Source organism: Cornus florida, unplaced genomic scaffold (assembly GCF_030987335.1).
Source record: "Cornus florida cultivar Cherokee Brave unplaced genomic scaffold, ASM3098733v1 CherokeeBrave_3.0.0_Hap2_Chr02, whole genome shotgun sequence".
In the NCBI taxonomy this organism is placed as follows: Eukaryota; Viridiplantae; Streptophyta; class Magnoliopsida; order Cornales; family Cornaceae; genus Cornus; species Cornus florida.
The window spans coordinates 81439012-81448967 of record NW_026775572.1 but is presented as its reverse complement, the minus strand read 5'-3'; the positions used below and the strand labels follow the sequence as shown (position 1 = coordinate 81448967).

The window sequence follows — 9956 nt, the reverse complement described above, 5'->3', positions numbered from 1 at the left end:
GCAATAGAACGGTAGCGGAAGGGGTTTATAGGGAAATGGAGGCGAGAATATGTCGGGTGCGATCATACCAGCACTAATGCACCGGATCCCATCAGAACTCCGCAGTTAAGCGTGCTTGGGCGAGAGTAGTACTAGAATGGGTGACCCCCTGGGAAGTCCTCGTGTTGCACCCCTTTTTAGTCCGGTTTTGTATTTTTAATTTTAATTTTAATTTTATTAATATGTATTTATTTATTTCCCGGCGAATGCGTCGGAAGGGCAATAGAACGGTAGCGGAAGGGGTTTATAGGGAAATGGAGGCGAGAATATGTCGGGTGCGATCATACCAGCACTAATGCACCGGATCCCATCAGAACTCCGCAGTTAAGCGTGCTTGGGCGAGAGTAGTACTAGGATGGGTGACCCCCTGGGAAGTCCTCGTGTTGCACCCCTTTTTAGTCCGGTTTTGTATTTTTAATTTTATTAATATGTATTTATTTATTTCCCGGCGAATGCGTCGGAAGGGCAATAGAACGGTAGCGGAAGGGGTTTATAGGGAAATGTTGGCGAGAATATGTCGGGTGCGATCATACCAGCACTAATGCACCGGATCCCATCAGAACTCCGCAGTTAAGCGTGCTTGGGCGAGAGTAGTACTAGGATGGGTGACCCCCTGGGAAGTCCTCGTGTTGCACCCCTTTTTAGTCCGGTTTTGTATTTTTAATTTTAATTTTAATTTTATTAATATGTATTTATTTATTTCCCGGCGAATGCGTCGGAAGGGCAATAGAACGGTAGCGGAAGGGGTTTATAGGGAAATGGAGGCGAGAATATGTCGGGTGCGATCATACCAGCACTAATGCATCGGATCCCATCAGAACTCCGCAGTTAAGCGTGCTTGGGCGAGAGTAGTACTAGGATGGGTGACCCCCTGGGAAGTCCTCGTGTTGCACCCCTTTTTAGTCCGGTTTTGTATTTTTAATTTTAATTTTAATTTTATTAATATGTATTTATTTATTTCCCGGCGAATGCGTCGGAAGGGCAATAGAACGGTAGCGGAAGGGGTTTATAGGGAAATGGAGGCGAGAATATGTCGGGTGCGATCATACCAGCACTAATGCACCGGATCCCATCAGAACTCCGCAGTTAAGCGTGCTTGGGCGAGAGTAGTACTAGGATGGGTGACCCCCTGGGAAGTCCTCGTGTTGCACCCCTTTTTAGTCCGGTTTTGTATTTTTAATTTTAATTTTAATTTTATTAATATGTATTTATTTATTTCCCGGCGAATGCGTCGGAAGGGCAATAGAACGGTAGCGGAAGGGGATTATAGGGAAATGGAGGCGAGAATATGTCGGGTGCGATCATACCAGCACTAATGCACCGGATCCCATCAGAACTCCGCAGTTAAGCGTGCTTGGGCGAGAGTAGTACTAGGATGGGTGACCCCCTGGGAAGTCCTCGTGTTGCACCCCTTTTTAGTCCGGTTTTGTATTTTTAATTTTAATTTTAATTTTATTAATATGTATTTATTTATTTCCCGGCGAATGCGTCGGAAGGGCAATAGAACGGTAGCGGAAGGGGTTTATAGGGAAATGGAGGCGAGAATATGTCGGGTGCGATCATACCAGCACTAATGCACCGGATCCCATCAGAACTCCGCAGTTAAGCGTGCTTGGGCGAGAGTAGTACTAGGATGGGTGACCCCCTGGGAAGTCTTCGTGTTGCACCCCTTTTTAGTCCGGTTTTGTATTTTTAATTTTAATTTTAATTTTATTAATATGTATTTATTTATTTCCCGGCGAATGCGTCGGAAGGGCAATAGAACGGTAGCGGAAGGGGTTTATAGGGAAATGGAGGCGAGAATATGTCGGGTGCGATCATACCAGCACTAATGCACCGGATCCCATCAGAACTCCGCAGTTAAGCGTGCTTGGGCGAGAGTAGTACTAGGATGGGTGACCCCCTGGGAAGTCCTCGTGTTGCACCCCTTTTTAGTCCGGTTTTGTATTTTTAATTTTAATTTTAATTTTATTAATATGTATATATTTATTTCCCGGCGAATGCGTCGGAAGGGCAATAGAACGGTAGCGGAAGGGGTTTATAGGGAAATGGAGGCGAGAATATGTCGGGTGCGATCATACCAGCACTAATGCATCGGATCCCATCAGAACTCCGCAGTTAAGCGTGCTTGGGCGAGAGTAGTACTAGGATGGGTGACCCCCTGGGAAGTCCTCGTGTTGCACCCCTTTTTAGTCCGGTTTTGTATTTTTAATTTTAATTTTAATTTTATTAATATGTATTTATTTATTTCCCGGCGAATGCGTCGGAAGGGCAATAGAACGGTAGCGGAAGGGGTTTATAGGGAAATGGAGGCGAGAATATGTCGGGTGCGATCATACCAGCACTAATGCACCGGATCCCATCAGAACTCCGCAGTTAAGCGTGCTTGGGCGAGAGTAGTACTAGGATGGGTGACCCCCTGGGAAGTCCTCGTGTTGCACCCCTTTTTAGTCCGGTTTTGTATTTTTAATTTTATTAATATGTATTTATTTATTTCCCGGCGAATGCGTCGGAAGGGCAATAGAACGGTAGCGGAAGGGGTTTATAGGGAAATGGAGGCGAGAATATGTCGGGTGCGATCATACCAGCACTAATGCACCGGATCCCATCAGAACTCCGCAGTTAAGCGTGCTTGGGCGAGAGTAGTACTAGGATGGGTGACCCCCTGGGAAGTCCTCGTGTTGCACCCCTTTTTAGTCCGGTTTTGTATTTTTAATTTTATTAATATGTATTTATTTATTTCCCGGCGAATGCGTCGGAAGGGCAATAGAACGGTAGCGGAAGGGGTTTATAGGGAAATGGAGGCGAGAATATGTCGGGTGCGATCATACCAGCACTAATGCACCGGATCCCATCAGAACTCCGCAGTTAAGCGTGCTTGGGCGAGAGTAGTACTAGGATGGGTGACCCCCTGGGAAGTCTTCGTGTTGCACCCCTTTTTAGTCCGGTTTTGTATTTTTAATTTTAATTTTAATTTTATTAATATGTATTTATTTATTTCCCGGCGAATGCGTCGGAAGGGCAATAGAACGGTAGCGGAAGGGGTTTATAGGGAAATGGAGGCGAGAATATGTCGGGTGCGATCATACCAGCACTAATGCACCGGATCCCATCAGAACTCCGCAGTTAAGCGTGCTTGGGCGAGAGTAGTACTAGGATGGGTGACCCCCTGGGAAGTCCTCGTGTTGCACCCCTTTTTAGTCCGGTTTTGTATTTTTAATTTTAATTTTAATTTTATTAATATGTATTTATTTATTTCCCGGCGAATGCGTCGGAAGGGCAATAGAACGGTAGCGGAAGGGGTTTATAGGGAAATGGAGGCGAGAATATGTCGGGTGCGATCATACCAGCACTAATGCATCGGATCCCATCAGAACTCCGCAGTTAAGCGTGCTTGGGCGAGAGTAGTACTAGGATGGGTGACCCCCTGGGAAGTCCTCGTGTTGCACCCCTTTTTAGTCCGGTTTTGTATTTTTAATTTTAATTTTAATTTTATTAATATGTATTTATTTATTTCCCGGCGAATGCGTCGGAAGGGCAATAGAACGGTAGCGGAAGGGGTTTATAGGGAAATGGAGGCGAGAATATGTCGGGTGCGATCATACCAGCACTAATGCACCGGATCCCATCAGAACTCCGCAGTTAAGCGTGCTTGGGCGAGAGTAGTACTAGGATGGGTGACCCCCTGGGAAGTCCTCGTGTTGCACCCCTTTTTAGTCCGGTTTTGTATTTTTAATTTTAATTTTAATTTTATTAATATGTATTTATTTATTTCCCGGCGAATGCGTCGGAAGGGCAATAGAACGGTAGCGGAAGGGGATTATAGGGAAATGGAGGCGAGAATATGTCGGGTGCGATCATACCAGCACTAATGCACCGGATCCCATCAGAACTCCGCAGTTAAGCGTGCTTGGGCGAGAGTAGTACTAGGATGGGTGACCCCCTGGGAAGTCCTCGTGTTGCACCCCTTTTTAGTCCGGTTTTGTATTTTTAATTTTAATTTTAATTTTATTAATATGTATTTATTTATTTCCCGGCGAATGCGTCGGAAGGGCAATAGAACGGTAGCGGAAGGGGTTTATAGGGAAATGGAGGCGAGAATATGTCGGGTGCGATCATACCAGCACTAATGCACCGGATCCCATCAGAACTCCGCAGTTAAGCGTGCTTGGGCGAGAGTAGTACTAGGATGGGTGACCCCCTGGGAAGTCTTCGTGTTGCACCCCTTTTTAGTCCGGTTTTGTATTTTTAATTTTAATTTTAATTTTATTAATATGTATTTATTTATTTCCCGGCGAATGCGTCGGAAGGGCAATAGAACGGTAGCGGAAGGGGTTTATAGGGAAATGGAGGCGAGAATATGTCGGGTGCGATCATACCAGCACTAATGCACCGGATCCCATCAGAACTCCGCAGTTAAGCGTGCTTGGGCGAGAGTAGTACTAGGATGGGTGACCCCCTGGGAAGTCCTCGTGTTGCACCCCTTTTTAGTCCGGTTTTGTATTTTTAATTTTAATTTTAATTTTATTAATATGTATATATTTATTTCCCGGCGAATGCGTCGGAAGGGCAATAGAACGGTAGCGGAAGGGGTTTATAGGGAAATGGAGGCGAGAATATGTCGGGTGCGATCATACCAGCACTAATGCATCGGATCCCATCAGAACTCCGCAGTTAAGCGTGCTTGGGCGAGAGTAGTACTAGGATGGGTGACCCCCTGGGAAGTCCTCGTGTTGCACCCCTTTTTAGTCCGGTTTTGTATTTTTAATTTTAATTTTAATTTTATTAATATGTATTTATTTATTTCCCGGCGAATGCGTCGGAAGGGCAATAGAACGGTAGCGGAAGGGGTTTATAGGGAAATGGAGGCGAGAATATGTCGGGTGCGATCATACCAGCACTAATGCACCGGATCCCATCAGAACTCCGCAGTTAAGCGTGCTTGGGCGAGAGTAGTACTAGGATGGGTGACCCCCTGGGAAGTCCTCGTGTTGCACCCCTTTTTAGTCCGGTTTTGTATTTTTAATTTTATTAATATGTATTTATTTATTTCCCGGCGAATGCGTCGGAAGGGCAATAGAACGGTAGCGGAAGGGGTTTATAGGGAAATGGAGGCGAGAATATGTCGGGTGCGATCATACCAGCACTAATGCACCGGATCCCATCAGAACTCCGCAGTTAAGCGTGCTTGGGCGAGAGTAGTACTAGGATGGGTGACCCCCTGGGAAGTCCTCGTGTTGCACCCCTTTTTAGTCCGGTTTTGTATTTTTAATTTTATTAATATGTATTTATTTATTTCCCGGCGAATGCGTCGGAAGGGCAATAGAACGGTAGCGGAAGGGGTTTATAGGGAAATGGAGGCGAGAATATGTCGGGTGCGATCATACCAGCACTAATGCACCGGATCCCATCAGAACTCCGCAGTTAAGCGTGCTTGGGCGAGAGTAGTACTAGGATGGGTGACCCCCTGGGAAGTCTTCGTGTTGCACCCCTTTTTAGTCCGGTTTTGTATTTTTAATTTTAATTTTAATTTTATTAATATGTATTTATTTATTTCCCGGCGAATGCGTCGGAAGGGCAATAGAACGGTAGCGGAAGGGGTTTATAGGGAAATGGAGGCGAGAATATGTCGGGTGCGATCATACCAGCACTAATGCACCGGATCCCATCAGAACTCCGCAGTTAAGCGTGCTTGGGCGAGAGTAGTACTAGGATGGGTGACCCCCTGGGAAGTCCTCGTGTTGCACCCCTTTTTAGTCCGGTTTTGTATTTTTAATTTTAATTTTAATTTTATTAATATGTATTTATTTATTTCCCGGCGAATGCGTCGGAAGGGCAATAGAACGGTAGCGGAAGGGGTTTATAGGGAAATGGAGGCGAGAATATGTCGGGTGCGATCATACCAGCACTAATGCATCGGATCCCATCAGAACTCCGCAGTTAAGCGTGCTTGGGCGAGAGTAGTACTAGGATGGGTGACCCCCTGGGAAGTCCTCGTGTTGCACCCCTTTTTAGTCCGGTTTTGTATTTTTAATTTTAATTTTAATTTTATTAATATGTATTTATTTATTTCCCGGCGAATGCGTCGGAAGGGCAATAGAACGGTAGCGGAAGGGGTTTATAGGGAAATGGAGGCGAGAATATGTCGGGTGCGATCATACCAGCACTAATGCACCGGATCCCATCAGAACTCCGCAGTTAAGCGTGCTTGGGCGAGAGTAGTACTAGGATGGGTGACCCCCTGGGAAGTCCTCGTGTTGCACCCCTTTTTAGTCCGGTTTTGTATTTTTAATTTTATTAATATGTATTTATTTATTTCCCGGCGAATGCGTCGGAAGGGCAATAGAACGGTAGCGGAAGGGGTTTATAGGGAAATGGAGGCGAGAATATGTCGGGTGCGATCATACCAGCACTAATGCACCGGATCCCATCAGAACTCCGCAGTTAAGCGTGCTTGGGCGAGAGTAGTACTAGGATGGGTGACCCCCTGGGAAGTCCTCGTGTTGCACCCCTTTTTAGTCCGGTTTTGTATTTTTAATTTTATTAATATGTATTTATTTATTTCCCGGCGAATGCGTCGGAAGGGCAATAGAACGGTAGCGGAAGGGGTTTATAGGGAAATGGAGGCGAGAATATGTCGGGTGCGATCATACCAGCACTAATGCACCGGATCCCATCAGAACTCCGCAGTTAAGCGTGCTTGGGCGAGAGTAGTACTAGGATGGGTGACCCCCTGGGAAGTCCTCGTGTTGCACCCCTTTTTAGTCCGGTTTTGTATTTTTAATTTTAATTTTAATTTTATTAATATGTATTTATTTATTTCCCGGCGAATGCGTCGGAAGGGCAATAGAACGGTAGCGGAAGGGGTTTATAGGGAAATGGAGGCGAGAATATGTCGGGTGCGATCATACCAGCACTAATGCACCGGATCCCATCAGAACTCCGCAGTTAAGCGTGCTTGGGCGAGAGTAGTACTAGGATGGGTGACCCCCTGGGAAGTCCTCGTGTTGCACCCCTTTTTAGTCCGGTTTTGTATTTTTAATTTTAATTTTAATTTTATTAATACGTATTTATTTATTTCCCGGCGAATGCGTCGGAAGGGCAATAGAACGGTAGCGGAAGGGGTTTACAGGGAAATGGAGGCGAGAATATGTCGGGTGCGATCATACCAGCACTAATGCACCGGATCCCATCAGAACTCCGCAGTTAAGCGTGCTTGGGCGAGAGTAGTACTAGGATGGGTGACCCCCTGGGAAGTCCTCGTGTTGCACCCCTTTTTAGTCCGGTTTTGTATTTTTAATTTTAATTTTAATTTTATTAATATGTATTTATTTATTTCCCGGCGAATGCGTCGGAAGGGCAATAGAACGGTAGCGGAAGGGGTTTATAGGGAAATGGAGGCGAGAATATGTCGGGTGCGATCATACCAGCACTAATGCACCGGATCCCATCAGAACTCCGCAGTTAAGCGTGCTTGGGCGAGAGTAGTACTAGGATGGGTGACCCCCTGGGAAGTCCTCGTGTTGCACCCCTTTTTAGTCCGGTTTTGTATTTTTAATTTTAATTTTAATTTTATTAATACGTATTTATTTATTTCCCGGCGAATGCGTCGGAAGGGCAATAGAACGGTAGCGGAAGGGGTTTATAGGGAAATGGAGGCGAGAATATGTCGGGTGCGATCATACCAGCACTAATGCACCGGATCCCATCAGAACTCCGCAGTTAAGCGTGCTTGGGCGAGAGTAGTACTAGGATGGGTGACCCCCTGGGAAGTCCTCGTGTTGCACCCCTTTTTAGTCCGGTTTTGTATTTTTAATTTTAATTTTAATTTTATTAATACGTATTTATTTATTTCCCGGCGAATGCGTCGGAAGGGCAATAGAACGGTAGCGGAAGGGGTTTATAGGGAAATGGAGGCGAGAATATGTCGGGTGCGATCATACCAGCACTAATGCACCGGATCCCATCAGAACTCCGCAGTTAAGCGTGCTTGGGCGAGAGTAGTACTAGGATGGGTGACCCCCTGGGAAGTCCTCGTGTTGCACCCCTTTTTAGTCCGGTTTTGTATTTTTAATTTTAATTTTAATTTTATTAATACGTATTTATTTATTTCCCGGCGAATGCGTCGGAAGGGCAATAGAACGGTAGCGGAAGGGGTTTATAGGGAAATGGAGGCGAGAATATGTCGGGTGCGATCATACCAGCACTAATGCACCGGATCCCATCAGAACTCCGCAGTTAAGCGTGCTTGGGCGAGAGTAGTACTAGGATGGGTGACCCCCTGGGAAGTCCTCGTGTTGCACCCCTTTTTAGTCCGGTTTTGTATTTTTAATTTTAATTTTAATTTTATTAATATGTATTTATTTATTTCCCGGCGAATGCGTCGGAAGGGCAATAGAACGGTAGCGGAAGGGGTTTATAGGGAAATGGAGGCGAGAATATGTCGGGTGCGATCATACCAGCACTAATGCACCGGATCCCATCAGAACTCCGCAGTTAAGCGTGCTTGGGCGAGAGTAGTACTAGGATGGGTGACCCCCTGGGAAGTCCTCGTGTTGCACCCCTTTTTAGTCCGGTTTTGTATTTTTAATTTTAATTTTAATTTTATTAATATGTATTTATTTATTTCCCGGCGAATGCGTCGGAAGGGCAATAGAACGGTAGCGGAAGGGGTTTATAGGGAAATGGAGGCGAGAATATGTCGGGTGCGATCATACCAGCACTAATGCACCGGATCCCATCAGAACTCCGCAGTTAAGCGTGCTTGGGCGAGAGTAGTACTAGGATGGGTGACCCCTTGGGAAGTCCTCGTGTTGCACCCCTTTTTAGTCCGGTTTTGTATTTTTAATTTTAATTTTAATTTTATTAATATGTATTTATTTATTTCCCGGCGAATGCGTCGGAAGGGCAATAGAACGGTAGCGGAAGGGGTTTATAGGGAAATGGAGGCGAGAATATGTCGGGTGCGATCATACCAGCACTAATGTACCGGATCCCATCAGAACTCCGCAGTTAAGCGTGCTTGGGCGAGAGTAGTACTAGGATGGGTGACCCCCTGGGAAGTCCTCGTGTTGCACCCCTTTTTAGTCCGGTTTTGTATTTTTAATTTTAATTTTAATTTTATTAATATGTATTTATTTATTTCCCGGCGAATGCGTCGGAAGGGCAATAGAACGGTAGCGGAAGGGGTTTATAGGGAAATGGAGGCGAGAATATGTCGGGTGCGATCATACCAGCACTAATGCACCGGATCCCATCAGAACTCCGCAGTTAAGCGTGCTTGGGCGAGAGTAGTACTAGGATGGGTGACCCCCTGGGAAGTCCTCGTGTTGCACCCCTTTTTAGTCCGGTTTTGTATTTTTAATTTTAATTTTAATTTTATTAATATGTATTTATTTATTTCCCGGCGAATGCGTCGGAAGGGCAATAGAACGGTAGCGGAAGGGGTTTATAGGGAAATGGAGGCGAGAATATGTCGGGTGCGATCATACCAGCACTAATGCACCGGATCCCATCAGAACTCCGCAGTTAAGCGTGCTTGGGCGAGAGTAGTACTAGGATGGGTGACCCCCTGGGAAGTCCTCGTGTTGCACCCCTTTTTAGTCCGGTTTTGTATTTTTAATTTTATTAATATGTATTTATTTATTTCCCGGCGAATGCGTCGGAAGGGCAATAGAACGGTAGCGGAACGGGTTTATAGGGAAATGGAGGCGAGAATATGTCGGGTGCGATCATACCAGCACTAATGCACCGGATCCCATCAGAACTCCGCAGTTAAGCGTGCTTGGGCGAGAGTAGTACTAGGATAGATGACCCCCTGGGAAGTCCTCGTGTTGCACCCCTTTTTAGTCCGGTTTTGTATTTTTAATTTTATTAATATGTATTTATTTATTTCCCGGCGAATGCGTCGGAAGGGC

At 45.8% G+C, this 9956-nt stretch overlaps 39 non-coding genes across 39 annotated transcripts; all 39 read left to right on the top strand.

The window, feature by feature from the left end:
* Positions 1-54: 54 nt before the first annotated feature.
* LOC132296783 (5S ribosomal RNA) lies at positions 55-173 on the top strand. Its single transcript, XR_009478673.1, has one exon. It is a non-coding gene; the product is annotated as a 5S ribosomal RNA (ribosomal RNA).
* Positions 174-312: 139 nt separating this feature from the next.
* LOC132298281 (5S ribosomal RNA) lies at positions 313-431 on the top strand. Its single transcript, XR_009479694.1, has one exon. It is a non-coding gene; the product is annotated as a 5S ribosomal RNA (ribosomal RNA).
* Positions 432-558: 127 nt separating this feature from the next.
* On the top strand, positions 559-677 carry LOC132298280 (5S ribosomal RNA). Its single transcript, XR_009479693.1, has one exon. It is a non-coding gene; the product is annotated as a 5S ribosomal RNA (ribosomal RNA).
* A 139-nt stretch (positions 678-816) lies between these two features.
* LOC132296917 (5S ribosomal RNA) lies at positions 817-935 on the top strand. The gene has a single exon (XR_009478799.1). It is a non-coding gene; the product is annotated as a 5S ribosomal RNA (ribosomal RNA).
* Positions 936-1074: 139 nt separating this feature from the next.
* LOC132298279 (5S ribosomal RNA) lies at positions 1075-1193 on the top strand. Its single transcript, XR_009479692.1, has one exon. It is a non-coding gene; the product is annotated as a 5S ribosomal RNA (ribosomal RNA).
* Positions 1194-1332: 139 nt separating this feature from the next.
* On the top strand, positions 1333-1451 carry LOC132298278 (5S ribosomal RNA). Its single transcript, XR_009479691.1, has one exon. It is a non-coding gene; the product is annotated as a 5S ribosomal RNA (ribosomal RNA).
* A 139-nt stretch (positions 1452-1590) lies between these two features.
* Positions 1591-1709, top strand: LOC132296865 (5S ribosomal RNA). Its single transcript, XR_009478750.1, has one exon. It is a non-coding gene; the product is annotated as a 5S ribosomal RNA (ribosomal RNA).
* Positions 1710-1848: 139 nt separating this feature from the next.
* Positions 1849-1967, top strand: LOC132298277 (5S ribosomal RNA). Its single transcript, XR_009479690.1, has one exon. It is a non-coding gene; the product is annotated as a 5S ribosomal RNA (ribosomal RNA).
* A 139-nt stretch (positions 1968-2106) lies between these two features.
* On the top strand, positions 2107-2225 carry LOC132296916 (5S ribosomal RNA). The gene has a single exon (XR_009478798.1). It is a non-coding gene; the product is annotated as a 5S ribosomal RNA (ribosomal RNA).
* A 139-nt stretch (positions 2226-2364) lies between these two features.
* Positions 2365-2483, top strand: LOC132298276 (5S ribosomal RNA). Its single transcript, XR_009479689.1, has one exon. It is a non-coding gene; the product is annotated as a 5S ribosomal RNA (ribosomal RNA).
* A 127-nt stretch (positions 2484-2610) lies between these two features.
* LOC132298275 (5S ribosomal RNA) lies at positions 2611-2729 on the top strand. The gene has a single exon (XR_009479688.1). It is a non-coding gene; the product is annotated as a 5S ribosomal RNA (ribosomal RNA).
* Positions 2730-2856: 127 nt separating this feature from the next.
* Positions 2857-2975, top strand: LOC132296864 (5S ribosomal RNA). The gene has a single exon (XR_009478749.1). It is a non-coding gene; the product is annotated as a 5S ribosomal RNA (ribosomal RNA).
* A 139-nt stretch (positions 2976-3114) lies between these two features.
* LOC132298274 (5S ribosomal RNA) lies at positions 3115-3233 on the top strand. The gene has a single exon (XR_009479687.1). It is a non-coding gene; the product is annotated as a 5S ribosomal RNA (ribosomal RNA).
* Positions 3234-3372: 139 nt separating this feature from the next.
* Positions 3373-3491, top strand: LOC132296915 (5S ribosomal RNA). The gene has a single exon (XR_009478797.1). It is a non-coding gene; the product is annotated as a 5S ribosomal RNA (ribosomal RNA).
* Positions 3492-3630: 139 nt separating this feature from the next.
* Positions 3631-3749, top strand: LOC132298273 (5S ribosomal RNA). Its single transcript, XR_009479686.1, has one exon. It is a non-coding gene; the product is annotated as a 5S ribosomal RNA (ribosomal RNA).
* Positions 3750-3888: 139 nt separating this feature from the next.
* On the top strand, positions 3889-4007 carry LOC132298270 (5S ribosomal RNA). Its single transcript, XR_009479684.1, has one exon. It is a non-coding gene; the product is annotated as a 5S ribosomal RNA (ribosomal RNA).
* A 139-nt stretch (positions 4008-4146) lies between these two features.
* Positions 4147-4265, top strand: LOC132296863 (5S ribosomal RNA). The gene has a single exon (XR_009478748.1). It is a non-coding gene; the product is annotated as a 5S ribosomal RNA (ribosomal RNA).
* A 139-nt stretch (positions 4266-4404) lies between these two features.
* Positions 4405-4523, top strand: LOC132298269 (5S ribosomal RNA). Its single transcript, XR_009479683.1, has one exon. It is a non-coding gene; the product is annotated as a 5S ribosomal RNA (ribosomal RNA).
* Positions 4524-4662: 139 nt separating this feature from the next.
* Positions 4663-4781, top strand: LOC132296914 (5S ribosomal RNA). Its single transcript, XR_009478796.1, has one exon. It is a non-coding gene; the product is annotated as a 5S ribosomal RNA (ribosomal RNA).
* Positions 4782-4920: 139 nt separating this feature from the next.
* On the top strand, positions 4921-5039 carry LOC132298268 (5S ribosomal RNA). Its single transcript, XR_009479682.1, has one exon. It is a non-coding gene; the product is annotated as a 5S ribosomal RNA (ribosomal RNA).
* Positions 5040-5166: 127 nt separating this feature from the next.
* LOC132298267 (5S ribosomal RNA) lies at positions 5167-5285 on the top strand. The gene has a single exon (XR_009479681.1). It is a non-coding gene; the product is annotated as a 5S ribosomal RNA (ribosomal RNA).
* A 127-nt stretch (positions 5286-5412) lies between these two features.
* Positions 5413-5531, top strand: LOC132296861 (5S ribosomal RNA). Its single transcript, XR_009478746.1, has one exon. It is a non-coding gene; the product is annotated as a 5S ribosomal RNA (ribosomal RNA).
* Positions 5532-5670: 139 nt separating this feature from the next.
* Positions 5671-5789, top strand: LOC132298266 (5S ribosomal RNA). Its single transcript, XR_009479680.1, has one exon. It is a non-coding gene; the product is annotated as a 5S ribosomal RNA (ribosomal RNA).
* A 139-nt stretch (positions 5790-5928) lies between these two features.
* On the top strand, positions 5929-6047 carry LOC132296913 (5S ribosomal RNA). Its single transcript, XR_009478795.1, has one exon. It is a non-coding gene; the product is annotated as a 5S ribosomal RNA (ribosomal RNA).
* A 139-nt stretch (positions 6048-6186) lies between these two features.
* On the top strand, positions 6187-6305 carry LOC132298265 (5S ribosomal RNA). Its single transcript, XR_009479679.1, has one exon. It is a non-coding gene; the product is annotated as a 5S ribosomal RNA (ribosomal RNA).
* A 127-nt stretch (positions 6306-6432) lies between these two features.
* Positions 6433-6551, top strand: LOC132298264 (5S ribosomal RNA). Its single transcript, XR_009479678.1, has one exon. It is a non-coding gene; the product is annotated as a 5S ribosomal RNA (ribosomal RNA).
* Positions 6552-6678: 127 nt separating this feature from the next.
* Positions 6679-6797, top strand: LOC132298263 (5S ribosomal RNA). Its single transcript, XR_009479677.1, has one exon. It is a non-coding gene; the product is annotated as a 5S ribosomal RNA (ribosomal RNA).
* Positions 6798-6936: 139 nt separating this feature from the next.
* LOC132298262 (5S ribosomal RNA) lies at positions 6937-7055 on the top strand. The gene has a single exon (XR_009479676.1). It is a non-coding gene; the product is annotated as a 5S ribosomal RNA (ribosomal RNA).
* A 139-nt stretch (positions 7056-7194) lies between these two features.
* Positions 7195-7313, top strand: LOC132298261 (5S ribosomal RNA). Its single transcript, XR_009479675.1, has one exon. It is a non-coding gene; the product is annotated as a 5S ribosomal RNA (ribosomal RNA).
* Positions 7314-7452: 139 nt separating this feature from the next.
* On the top strand, positions 7453-7571 carry LOC132298259 (5S ribosomal RNA). Its single transcript, XR_009479673.1, has one exon. It is a non-coding gene; the product is annotated as a 5S ribosomal RNA (ribosomal RNA).
* A 139-nt stretch (positions 7572-7710) lies between these two features.
* LOC132298258 (5S ribosomal RNA) lies at positions 7711-7829 on the top strand. Its single transcript, XR_009479672.1, has one exon. It is a non-coding gene; the product is annotated as a 5S ribosomal RNA (ribosomal RNA).
* A 139-nt stretch (positions 7830-7968) lies between these two features.
* Positions 7969-8087, top strand: LOC132298257 (5S ribosomal RNA). Its single transcript, XR_009479671.1, has one exon. It is a non-coding gene; the product is annotated as a 5S ribosomal RNA (ribosomal RNA).
* Positions 8088-8226: 139 nt separating this feature from the next.
* On the top strand, positions 8227-8345 carry LOC132298256 (5S ribosomal RNA). Its single transcript, XR_009479670.1, has one exon. It is a non-coding gene; the product is annotated as a 5S ribosomal RNA (ribosomal RNA).
* A 139-nt stretch (positions 8346-8484) lies between these two features.
* Positions 8485-8603, top strand: LOC132298255 (5S ribosomal RNA). The gene has a single exon (XR_009479669.1). It is a non-coding gene; the product is annotated as a 5S ribosomal RNA (ribosomal RNA).
* Positions 8604-8742: 139 nt separating this feature from the next.
* LOC132296751 (5S ribosomal RNA) lies at positions 8743-8861 on the top strand. Its single transcript, XR_009478643.1, has one exon. It is a non-coding gene; the product is annotated as a 5S ribosomal RNA (ribosomal RNA).
* A 139-nt stretch (positions 8862-9000) lies between these two features.
* Positions 9001-9119, top strand: LOC132296806 (5S ribosomal RNA). Its single transcript, XR_009478695.1, has one exon. It is a non-coding gene; the product is annotated as a 5S ribosomal RNA (ribosomal RNA).
* Positions 9120-9258: 139 nt separating this feature from the next.
* Positions 9259-9377, top strand: LOC132298254 (5S ribosomal RNA). The gene has a single exon (XR_009479668.1). It is a non-coding gene; the product is annotated as a 5S ribosomal RNA (ribosomal RNA).
* A 139-nt stretch (positions 9378-9516) lies between these two features.
* Positions 9517-9635, top strand: LOC132298253 (5S ribosomal RNA). Its single transcript, XR_009479667.1, has one exon. It is a non-coding gene; the product is annotated as a 5S ribosomal RNA (ribosomal RNA).
* Positions 9636-9762: 127 nt separating this feature from the next.
* LOC132297062 (5S ribosomal RNA) lies at positions 9763-9881 on the top strand. Its single transcript, XR_009478938.1, has one exon. It is a non-coding gene; the product is annotated as a 5S ribosomal RNA (ribosomal RNA).
* Positions 9882-9956: the final 75 nt, after the last annotated feature.